Raw genomic sequence first — 13,194 nt, 5'->3', positions numbered from 1 at the left:
AGGCAGTTGTGGGGAAAGTGGATCTGGAAGAACTACAAATCCTTTACTGTTGTTCTGCTTTAAAGATCTATCCCACTCTTTGCCTTGACTTGGCCATTTAGACTTGGAGCTTGCTCAGATGGTGGCTTGCGGCATGGAAATGTCAGCAGTAAGTTTGAAATACTTGCAGTGCTGTAGCACTCATTGCCATGCTCAGAAAACAGAGAGAGAAGCCTTTGTGTGCCCCTGCAATGAGAAGAGGCAGAACAGTGGGCTGTGCAGACAGTAGGTGGTAAGAGGAAAAGCTGATGGTGGGGGAGGGAGGAGTGAGCCCTATTCTTCTGAACTGCTCTGCCCTTTGAAATCTAGATGTTATTTTTGTTCTGTAAATAAATGATTGCTCAAAGCATGTTTCTTCTCAAGATGCCTATAGAGAAGAACAGCAGCCTTTCTCTTTTTTTCTCTAAGGTGAGGGGAGAAGGCAATTATAACTCCTTTTCTCTTTTGAAGATGCTGATAAAGGGAGGTGGGAGGATCAGAGGGTCTCTGTGCCAAAAGAGGAACAACTCCTAAGGTGATGGAAATACATGTTTTTATTTTAAACAAAGTAACTCAACTTCTGCTGTGTGCTGACTTTCAAATGTGACCTAATTGCATGTAAAAACTGCTGGGGGGGGCGGGGGAGCGAGGGGGAAGGAAATGGTGGCTGCAAGAGAAAGAGGAGCTCTGTCTTCAAACGCTTTTCCTCCTGATGATGCTGGCTGGCTCAGGTCTCGTGTTCAAGACCAGTCTTGGAGCAAGCTCAAAGCCCGGGGCAGGTGGGAGGTGAGGACAGTTAAACAGCCTCTCTCAAGTGCTGTTTGCTTTTAAAAGCAATCACCCAGATGTCCTAACCTCAGCAGGGAGGTGCCCTTGCTGAGGATGCAGGCTGAACGGGCCAGAGACTTTGTTATATGCCTGATGGCTTTTATAGGTACCTTCTGGATGCCTGCAAATAAATCCCTAAAAGAGTGACCTTTTGGAGAACGTTTTTGAAAGAAGCAATATTATATCGGCAGGAAACAAAGGTCCTGAGCAACCGGATCCAGTGGGAGGTGTCCATGCCCATGGTCTTAAGGTGCTTCCAACCCAAACCATTCTATGATTCTTGCTTGCTCCCTCTGATCCCAACATCCGCAGAGCACTCCAGCCTCAGTGAGAAGCTTCAAAGTAAGAAGAGAAGAATGACACTATGACTTAAGTGTGTTTGGGCTACATACAAAGCAGAAGCTTCAGAACCAGCACAAGAACTTTGTCCTGAGAGTCCCAACCAGCAACCCTGCTTGACTATGCTGCCAGGTGCCTCAAGCATGACATGTTCCTGCTCTGTGTCACCGGAATCATAGAATCATAGAATGGTTTGAGTTGGAATGGACCTTAAAGATTGTCCGGTTCCAACCCTGCTGCCATGGGCAGGGACACACCCCACTAAGCCAGGATGCTCAAGGGCCATCCAACCTGGCCTTGAATACTTCCAGGGATGGGGCAGCCATAGCTTCCCTGGGCAACCTGTGCCACTGCCTCACCACGCTTATTGTGCAGAATTTCCTCATGTCTCTTAAGAGTCTTAAATGAGACCTGTGTGCAGGTGAAAGTCACTACCTCAGGAGGAGACCCATCTTATGGAAGGATGCCCCAATTCCTGGCCATGTTCACAGTGGATTTGCCCAACTTCTGCCTTGTCCTGCGGGGAAGCTGATGCTGTACATGCAATTGGGTCACACCTAGTAAGTGAGGATGGCAAAACCCAGGGTAAGGCAGAGCCACTGCAACCCCTGCAGCCCAGAACCACACTCTGCTCAGTGGCTGTAGTTGTACTGCCCCATCTCTGAGCATCTCATTCATCCCTGCTTCACCAGCCACACCCCTTCCCATTAAAAGCTGGGTTTTCTAGTGTTGAAAGCCTGAAGTGATTGATGAGCACAGGCGTGTTCAAGGAGTAACAGTTTAAAACTAACAAACAGACTGGATATAAGGAAGAAATCATTCACATTGAGGGCAGTGAAACACTGGAACAGGTTGTCCAGGGAGGTAGTGGAGGCCCCATCCCTGGAAATATTCAAGGCCAGGTTGGATGGGATTCTGAGCAACCTGATCTAGGAAAAGATGTCCCTGCTCTTGCAGGGGGGTTGGACTAGATGACCTGTAAAGGTCCTTTCCACCCCAAAGCATTTTATGATTCAGCATATCTGGTGCCTTCGCTGCAGCTTGACTTGGGTTTTTTGGCTTCATCCATCAGGCAAACACAAATAGCTTCGTGCTGATCACACCAGAAAGTCTGTGACCTCAGCACTCACTGAAGGCCACTCCTGGTAGGAGGAGGTGGCACCTCCCAGGAGAAGGCCTCCTCTTGTTTGTTTTGCCTGGTGCATACCGATGAGCCCTAATGTATTTCAGACCTGAACTTTCCGCATAATTGCTTTTTAGTGTTTCCTTACAAGTACCCATGAAATAAGGGATTTTGTATGTTAACGTCTTTCCTTGCATAATGAAAGAATAAATCTCAGCCCACCGCAGCCATACGTTGTGCTATACTGGCTGGTTCTTTACATTTTATGGTCATTACTTCAAGCTTTTCCTACCATTCTTCTATCAAAGGACATTTATTCCGCCGAAGGCAATTTTATATGCTTCTGTGGTTTGATTATACTATACTTTAAGTGGAAATGGAAAGCAAAGACTTTTAAGACTTTGTTTTGTGATCCCATTTAAATACTTTAAAAATGGTTCTTCCATGCAGCTTGGAACAGCCTTCCTAGGGCTAGAAAAAATTCTACAAGGGAACAACCTGCAGCCTCAGGGATGGGGAAACACCTCCCCTTTCACTTGCACCTTCTTGATTAATAATTAAGAGGATCTAAGACAGGTGGGAGCTCAAGCTCATGCTTGCTCATGCAAGCTCATTCACCACCATAATTTGGTGAAAATTAGTTCTACCACATCAGAGGGGGACAGGCCCAAGGGAACGGATGGTACCTTTTGTCTGCCCACCCGCCCACCAAGGTTAACAGCTCCTCTACTTGCACAGCTCTTCCTGAAGTGCCTGATGAACACACACATGTGATATTCAGAGAATCAAAGAATCATAGAATAGCTTGGGTTGGAAGGGACCTTGAAGACCATCCAGTTCCAACCTCCGTGCTGTGGGCAGGGACACCTCCCACTGGATCTGGTTGCTCAAAGCCCCATCCGACCTGGCCTTGAACACCTCCAGGGATGGGGCAGCCACAACTTCTCTGGGCAACATGTGCCAGGGCCTCACCACTCTCACAGGGAAAAAAAATCTTCCTAATATCTCATCTCAGTCACCCCTCTTTCAACTTCAAACCATTCCCCCTTGTCCTGTCCCTGCACTCCCTGATCAAGAGCACCTCCCCAGCTTTCCTGTAGCCTCTTTCAGTACTGGAAGCTGCTCTAAAGTCTCCCCAGAGCTTTCTCTTCTCCAGGCTGAACAACTCTCTCAGCTTGTCCTCATATAGGAGGTGCTCCAGCCCTTGGGTCATCTTCATGGCCTCCTCTGGTCTCACTCTAAGAGATCCATGGGAAGCAACAGCTCACTGTGGTCTCACAATTACTACGCTAAACCTCACCCAGGATTTCCCAGGCCCCCAAACTGCGAGCAGGTTCGTAGAAAGGAGTATTTGGATTGTTACTTCTGGAGTTCTCTGCTTCTCTCTCTTGCAAGCACTGGGAGGCACCAGTGTACAAGCTAATCCTGCTCACCCAGGCTGGGAGAGGAGCAAAGCAGCTGACTCAGGGAATATGCCAATTCCTCTGCCAGTTTGTACGAATGCAAGATTTTTCTGTGGGATTCATGAAACAGAGAGAAAACACCCTGGAGGCAGCAGGAGAATCACTTCAGGGATGCAAATCTACTTACCTACCTAGGCGGGAACCAATTTGTTAAAAGCAAATTTACTGCAGGTTCTTTTTTTTTTTTTTGCCTGTGTTATCTTTAAGGAGCAAAGCATTATTCTTTGTGCTAAATATTGGCTCTCCTGTTTTTGAGCACTGGGGTTTTGCTCTCAGCCTGAGGGATTCAGGAAGGGATGGGAGAGTTTTTGAGAGAAAAAAAACAGAGGCTTAATTAGTGAGAAGTCTGGAGGCATACATGCATAAATTTCTGGTACTTAATCCATCTGCAGTAACTGCTTGAAAAGTTAAGTCGGACGGAAAGGGATTTGAGGCAAAACCTTGTTTGTGAAACTGCTGATGAACAGGCTAACAGAGATGCTGCCGTTTACTGTGAGGAAGTGTGAGAAGGTGGGGTGCTTGGATGGGAGTGGGCAGCTCCAGTGGTGGTGGGGATTAGGGGACACCTAAGGCTGCTTCCAGGCAGGACCTCAAACCTTGCTGTTTATCCTGGGGAGTGTTTGTAAGCCAGTACTGATCAGCGAGGCCTGAGCTGAATCTGACTGAAGTCCCCAGGCTGCTTTCGGTGACCAAACTGGGTTTTAAAGATGATTTGCTGGTGCTGAAAGGGACTTTGCAGGATTCTACAAATCCCTCCCCCTTCCCTACAGCGTAAGCTCTGTGATTAACTTGTTTTAATAATGGCCTTTTCTTCTTGCCTTTTTGCTGGCAGCAGTGCTGATTTCTGTGTTCCATCCTCAGTGATCACAGGGACATAGGTCAGATATGAAGAAGAAACTGCACCTACCTCACCACAAGCCTACACGTACCAGTACACTGGAGAGGGCAGCATGGAGGTACAAAGGATAAATGGGGGAAAAGGAGGCAGGGAAGAGCAGGAACTGGGACACGTGGAACCGCAGACTAGACTCCTCTCTGGTTATGTCTGCTTTAACATCATTTAAACTCTCCAAGGTGCCTGAGCAACCCAGGGCACATCAAAGGAGAAACACTGGATGCTTCTTCCTGGAGAAACCTGTGCATTGACAAGAGGAGGTAACATAGGTCAATGCCCAGCCTGGGTGAGGTAAATGGGATGGCTTTTGTCTGGCTTAATGCCAGGGCTGTTGAGGGCTGAAGGGGAGCTGCCTGGTTGGGGAGGAGAGTCATGTTGTTATCTACCAGAAGTTACCTACTTCTCGTATCACTGTGTGGTCAGGAATAAAATGCATTCCCAGACAAAATTTAACCTTTTAAGCAGTTTTTTCCTTTTTTTTTTTAAAACCAAATCTCTTTCTGATCATTGCATGGGGTGTGAGCAGCTGCCGTGCACAGCATCTTCACTGGCAAAGAGAGAGGTTCTCGGATGCAGCTGGTACCAGGTACCATCCTGCCACAAAGGGGACAGCTGCAGTTTTAATGCTTGTTAGAAAAATCTCCTGAGGGCATTCATGCACCGTGTAGATCATATGGGTTTACCTGCAGGCACCTTGCTTGGAAACCACCTGCCAACTTGCTCTGAAAGGATTGTGGCCTTAGTCAGGGATTGCTGGCTGGAGCAATGGCAGGTCAGGCGAGAGCAGAGACATTGCTCCTGCCTGGATGAGGAGCAATAAAGGCACCAGGGCTCCCTATGGAAATAATTCTCTTTGGGAACAGCTGTGAGAGGCTCTCTGCAATCCAGGGATACCAGCTGTACCACCCAATGTACTTTGTGGTGACTTGGACGCAAGGAGAACCAAAACTCCTGGGTTGCTGGCCAAACAAAACCTCTTTCCATTGTGACAGAGCTGACACAGTTCCTAGCTGTTTGCTTACAGTGTTTATCCAGGAACAATAAAATCATAATTGCCAGTTGACGTCCAAACAGGAGCTCAGCTCTTGGAGGGAATTCATTGCAAACTGGAGAGAAAGTTATGCACAATGCCACATCCCAAAGACATTTCAAGAGGGATGCTTTCCACTTACCCGGACAGACACCTCCATCCTTTGAAAGAACAAGTCAGCTAGAGGGTTGCCAAGCAAACCTCATCCTTTGCTGCTATTTGGAATCTGGGTTCTCAACCATTAGAATCTGATTTTGACCTCTTCTGCACTGCCTTCACTGCACTATTTTGCCATCAACTTTATCACTGAGAATTATCTCTTGTCCTTGGCCTGTTTTCTTCACAGCTGTGATTTGTGCAATGTCCCTTGGAAATGGGACATTTGGAAATGATCTCACAGGACGTGGTCACTTCATGATCAGTGGGGGCTTCAGATCCTGCTCTGCACCCCTGCTTGGTGCTGGTGAGATTGCATCTAAAATATTGAGTCCAGCTGGGCTCTCCGGTCCAAAAGGAATGTGGAGAAACTGGAGAGGAGCTGGTGAAAGGACATCAGGATCACCAGGGGCAAAAGGCTGTGATCTACAAGGAAGGGTCAGAAAGCTGAGTTTGTTTGGTCTTGAGAAGAGGCTGAGTGGCAGCCTGATGGCAGCCCACAACTGCCTTTGGGACAATTGCAGAGACAGGGTTCCAAACTTAGTAGCAGAAAGTATATATGGAACAAGCCATTGCAGCTGGGAAGCTTCAGGTTGGACACTAGATAAAAATCCCTGTAGGAGGGAAGTGCGACTGTGGAACAGGCCACCTAGGTTGGGGTTTCTCCATCCCCAGGGGCTGCCACATCTTGGCTGGGCAAAGCAATAACCAATGTGAACTACCGCTGGTGTCTCAAGCAGGAGGTTGGACTAGATGTCCCTTCCATCCTGCATCTCTGTGTCTTAATGACCTTAGGACATACTGCAATTTAGAGTTCTGGATGCTGCCTAGCTACTTCACAATGGTTGGGTCTTAAATTATTATAATATTCACAACATTCCCACCAACAACCCTAAATCAAATTGACCTCCCTGAGGGCTCTCTCACTCTGAATCAAACATTAATGTAATTTAGAAAGAGCACGAAGGCTTCACAGAGTAATTTGAGGACATTTTTGTAATTTAACATGTGTCTTGTCTGGCTGTCCTGTGTCTGTGAAACATAGGACGCTACGCATGTAGAACAGCTGGCGTTACAACAATGAGGACCGAATTAACCTTGTGTTGGAGCAGGGTTGACTTGCAGCCCACAAGACTTGTGACCTACAATGTGATCTGAGGGGATTGCTTTTGCTTTAGTCACCTTGCTTCAATTTCAGAAAGGTGACCTTAGGGCCTGGTGATAATGAAGCAGCATAATTACACATAGATTGTTATTTAAAATTACCCCAAACGGGTACATATATCTTTTTATAAATACCGTTGGTTTTTTTTTTTTTCCCTGAGTATTGTCCCTACATAATTTCCCCCAGTTATCAGGAATGTGACTTAATGAACCTCCAGTCTACATGTTTATAATATGCCTCTGGCGGAATTTCAACAATGTGGCAACAGCAGTGCCTTCCCCAAGTTCGATTCAAGGGTCTTGTGGGTTATAGAATCATAGAATAGTTTGGGTTGGAAGGGACCTTAAAGGATCAGGGTGCTCAAGGCCCTATCCAACCTGGCCTTGAACATTTCCAGGGATAGGGCATTCATCTCTTCTCTGGGCAAATGCATGGGAGAAATACGTTGTTCCTACACACCAAGGTAATTGTTTTTTTCTGATGTTTGAGACATATCAGCCTCCAAAAAAGACCCAAATGTGCATTGTACCAGAGACTCACATGAGACTTCCACTACCTGAAGGGGCGTACAAGAAAGCTGGGGATGGGCTTTTTACTAAGGCTTGTAGTGATAGGACTAGGAGCAATGGGTATAAACTGGAGAGGGGCAGATTTAGACTAGACACAAGGAGGAATTTCTTCATGAGGGTGGTGAGGCACTGGCACAGGTTGCCCAGGGAAGTTGTGGCTGCCCCATCCCTGGAGGTGTTCAAGGCCGGGTTGGATGGGGCTTTGAGCAACCTGATCCTGTGGAAGGTGTCCCTGCCCACGGCACAGGAGTTGGAACTGGATGGTCTTCAATGTCCTTTCCAACCCAAGCTATTCTATGATTCTATATGGATGTGAAAGAGTCTGACGCACAGCTAGAAACACTGACATCTCCTGGATGCTACCAACTCTACCTTCATCCTTATTCTTGAGAGCTTCTACTCTCTGGAGGATTTCCAGCTAATTTTAGGCATTAATTATGACAGCAAAGAAAAACCCTCTGTCTTCCTGACATCTCAGTTTTATTGGGAGATTTGTAATTTGAACTAAGAGGAAGGTACTCGCCTCTGTGCCTTGCATTGGCACTTCTCCCAGTTGTGCATCATGGATGTACCGACACAGCTGCCACCTCCCCCTGTTCATGGAATGCTTGCACAACCTGTTGCCACTGCTGGCAACTGCTGCTTCATTGCAATGCTACTGACTCAGTGCGATTCTGAGATTTCAGGTTATTCTTTAAACCCTGCTGCTTCCCAGCTTGTGTTGAGTCTTGCTTGTCTGCTACCATGCTGGCTGGTGCTTGACAAACTCCAATGTGGATCTTCACATCTTTTCATTACCTAGGAGTTGAGTCAGTCAGATTAGTACAGAAATGAGGATTTGATTTGATCACCTCTGGTCATTTGAAAACTCAGAAAATTGTTTCTGATTGCTGACACATTACTGATCTGATCTGATAGCAGGCAGTGATGTTCATTAGAGAAGGGAGTGATGAACAGGAATATCAGTGCATCATAATGCCTGCTGTGTTGAATTTGGACAACTCTTAATTCTTTCTCACTCTTCCTTCTAATAAATATTTTAGAGGTGTCAGGACCAAGCGCAGTATTTTTGCTGGGTATTTTACTCAGGAAAAAATAAAGAAGAGGAGAATTTTCAAACATGAACCGACTTCATTCAGATTTTTCCATCACAAGCAGAAAAATAAAAAGTTGTTTCTTTTTTTTACACTTGAAATGCTGCAGTTTTCATTCAAACTAATACTTGACTTCACTGTCAGCTACAATGTCAATAAAAGTTGAAAGGAAAACGTCCTGAAAATGAAATATTTTGTTCAGCTCAGGGTAGTTTTTGTTTGGGAAGGCCTAGAGGCAGCAACAGTAAGCTGTGATCAAAGAGTTTGAGCACAAAAGGATTTTAAAGACAAGAGTTCTCAGCCGCTGTTTTGACAGTCTCAAGTAGTTAAAATTCAGTGTTCGGTTTAGTATGGACCCCATTGCCTTTTCAGAATGACTTAAAAATTGAAACACTTAATAAATGAATGGTTGCAACTGAAGTCATCTATTACCAGCCAATCAACTGCATAGTCCCCAAATCCACTGGTGTAATGAGTAATTACATCAGTTGTCAGTTACTTAATTGTGGGACCTACTGCTGCTTTAGAGACTCCTTGGTATGCGTGCAAAAAAGGAAAAGGGCTTTGAGAGTATCTTTGACACCAGTTAATAAACAGCATTCCCCCCCCCCCCGATCATAAGTATCCATTACAAGTATCCATTCATCACTGCCTGGGAAGAAAATCAATCCTTTATATAGCAATGAACATATTCAATAATGCAAAAGGTCATGGCATTATGCATAATGCTGTGGTGTCTTAAATGAGTGATGGTCTATGGCTTTGCCTTTTAAAACCTGCACATTAGTATTTCTATTTGTCATCATCAGCTAAGGCATCTCTTTGGAAACTCAGCTGCCTCAGCACGTTATGCTGTCCAGGAAACCTTGGGTGCAAGGATTCCCTTCCCATTTGAGTTCATTCTTGCTTAGTCACATCAAGAACAGTCTTGGTCAGGTGGGATTGGTTTTCTACCTAGCAGGGTATCATTTGATGTTTGCAATGAAACAGGCATTAACCTATAGCATGCCGGAAGCAGATTCTCAAGGGGCATTTATTTGAGAGTCTTCACACCATTTTGGGCAGCAGATAGATGGCAACAGTGTTTACAAAGATAAATTTGTATGTTTTTTTCGTGAGGCCTGTAGGGTGTCCAGATCATGTTAATACCAAAGATGGGGTCGTTATTTCCACTTTAGAATCATTTAAGTTGGAAATACCTCTAAGATCATCAAGTCAAACTGTCAGCCCGTCATCACCATGCCTACTAAACCATGTCCCAGGTTGCCACATCTACACTTTTTTTGAACACCTCCAGGGATGGTGACTTTACCACTTCCCTGGGCAGCATATTCCAATGCTTCATCACTCTTTCAGTAAAGGAATTTTTTCTAACATCTAGTCTAAACCTCCCCTGGCACAACTTGAGGCCATTTCCTCTCATACTACACTTGTTACTTGGGAGAAGAGACGAACACCCACCTCACTACAACCTCCTTTCTGGTAGCAATAGAGAGTTGACAAGGTGTCCCCTTGCCCTCCTCTTCTCTAGACTAAGCAACCCCAACTCCCTCAGCTGCTTCTCATACCACATGCGCTCCAGACCCTTCACCAGCTTTGATTCACATAGGCAAGTCTGCAATAAATTGTAACTTAGCTAACTTAGCTGGTGCTCTGGTGGCATTGAACTGAAGGCCACTGCATGGTCTTCTTGGATATTTGGGAAGTAAGGTCAAGATCGACTCTATATTGAGTTGCAAACCTGAATTCCACAGCAGTTGGCTAGGGAGCAGCTCTGTAGAAAAGGACCCATTTATTTCAGTGGATAAGTTGAACACGCATCAGCAAAGAGTCCTGACAATGATGAGGGCCAACAGCATCCTGGGCTGTAGGAGTGAGACTATAGCCAGCAGATGAAGAGGAGGGTTGGTTTCCTTTCAGTTATCATTTGTAAGACTGCGTCTGGAGTGCTGTATTCGGCTTTGAAAGACATCAACACACTGAAGCAAGTCCATTCGAGGCAAGATAATTACAGGGTTGGAGAACATAGTGTAGGAGGAGAAGCTGAGACAACTGCGTTTGTTCAGCATGAATACGAGAGAGCTAAGGGGAATCTAAGTGTTGTCTTTAACTAATTAATAAGTCGTTATGGAGAAGACAAAGCCATATTCTTCTTGGAAATGCTCAGCGAAAGGATGAGAAGCAAGAGACAAAAGGTATAACAAGGGAAATATCAGTGCTATATAATGAAACTTCTTTAACTGTAAGAGTGGTCAAACACTGCAATGGGGATCTAGAGAGGTTGTCTAATCTCTGTCCTTGCAGACAGTAAAAACTGGACTGGGCAAGTCTGGGCACCCTGGTAAATGTTGAACCTGGCCTTTCTTTGAGTGGAGGAGTTGGACTAGGAGTCCTGATATTCCTTCAAACTAAATTTTTCTGTTAACTCTGTAGTTACTCTATAGTAGCAGAAATGGAAACCTACTTTATGACAGAGTCAACACTGAACGTGTATGAATAGAAGTTCTGTGGTGTGGTAGAAAGACCAAAGGGCTATCTAGAGTACTCAAGAGAATCTGCTTAGATTCCCAGTCTTCCTGATGGTTACAAATGACTCAATAATAAGGATCTCAGCTGTCAAATTGTGACATTATTACAAACAAAGGAAAATGGGCAAGTGAGGCAAGCCCCAAAGACTTTGTCTTCTGGATGCTGAATGCAACAGATTGGATTTAGAAGCAGCAGTAACTTTGCAGTACAAAACATTTATACCAAGGATCAATAAGCACTGTTCATGAAAGCATTTGAGAGCTCAATAAAGGCTCACACAGGTAAGGGGAATTATTCCAAAGCCAATGTTGTCTTTAGCTGATGGGAACGTTGGTCACTGCAACACTGGAAGAGAACTGGGGACTTAAGTGTACTGAAAGTGCATGGCAAGCTGAAGCTGGAGGAACAAAAAATGAAGACCTGGAGTGAGCTTATGAGAAGCATATCAAGGAACCTAAATAGCAGGACTGATTTCAGAGCACCTTTGACAATTCAGCCCCTTTCTTAAAGTGCATAGGTTGGATATGGGTGGTGAAACACTGGAAGAGGTTGCCCAGAGAAGCTGCGGATGCCCCATCCCCGGAGGAGTTCAAGGCCGGGCCGGATGAAGCTTTAAGCAACATGACTGAGTGGAAGGTGTCCCTGGCTGTGGCAGTGCAGTTGGAACTGGATGATCTTTAAGATCACTTCCAAGCTAAACCATTATAAGATTCTATGATTTCTAAGACTTATCTCACTGAACCCAGCTTACAACATTGATCAGTTTTGTAATGTTTTTTCCAACTTGAAATCCTAAAATTTTCCCATTTTGGAGTGACCAGCCTAAGTCTCAACTGAGAGCACTATGAGCCAAAGAGATGGGCAGACTTTTTAACACAGTTATGGAACTGAAAGTACCTGTGTTCAGTTCCTACTCCCTAAGGATGCCCTGTGTTACTCTGGGCGCATCATTTAGGGCTCAGGCTCCGTCAGACAGGCACAGAAGTCCATCATCGTGGCTAACAGTGTGTCTGAGCTCACGAAAGTGCATTAGAGCATCTGCTCTCCAGGTTTAGATTCCCTTGAAGCCTGTAGCTCTGACACCAATGATAGGCTTTGGTGGCCTGTGTGCAGGGTATGAGGATCTCTCACTTTCTCCTTGTCTTGTTTCCTCCTACACAAAACAGTTGCAGAACTGTTTCCTATAATCATAGAATGGTTTGGGTTGAAAGGGACCTTAAAGATCACCCAGTTCCAAAACCCCTACCATAGACAGGGACACCTCCCACTGGATCAGGTTACTCATAGCCTCACTTTCATTGGCCTATTCTCTGTCAAAGAAAAATTCAGCGAGAATGTGCCAGTTCTGATGAAATTTCACTCAAAAACACCAGGCAGAGCAATTTGAAACTTTGAAGCAATCCCCCATCTTCCAGTCTGACAGTCAAAGACAAGAGAAGTTGAAGTCCTGATACAACTTTCCCCTTCATTGCTGTGGGAACGTTTCAATGGTCCTGAGTAGGATTTATTAGAAAAAAATCAACCCAAAACACCTTAGTTTTTTTGCTTCTGTTGTGGAATATCAATAATTTTTTCAGGCACATTTAAACAGAAAGGAAAATCTGATCTCCAAGCAGCTATTCCTTTCTCTTTTCTTTGTTTCTTCTTTACTTTAAGGCAGGATTTTCAGGAGTGCCTTTGGACTGTATGAACTTAGGTCAGGAATTTGTTTGTTACATAAACCATATTTGCTCAGAGAGTGGCTGCACTTTATCATCACAGCCTGCAATCTGCAAGCAACTGATTGCAGAGTAGACGGGCATAATTTCACTGCCCAAATGCCTGAGGGCAAAATCCACAGCCAGGTCTGAGCAAATGTGGTCTGTATAGCAGCTTGCACTTCCAGACCCTCTTCTCAGCTGAACCCTCATTTTCTGCTGCATTAAAATGTTATTTCCACTAGCAACTTATTTCTCTAAAGAGAAGCTGTAGTGGCTGTGGAGCAC

This window comes from Cuculus canorus, chromosome 2, assembly GCF_017976375.1.
Source record: "Cuculus canorus isolate bCucCan1 chromosome 2, bCucCan1.pri, whole genome shotgun sequence".
NCBI lineage: Eukaryota > Metazoa > Chordata > Aves > Cuculiformes > Cuculidae > Cuculus > Cuculus canorus.
Note: the sequence above shows the minus strand (reverse complement) of the source record.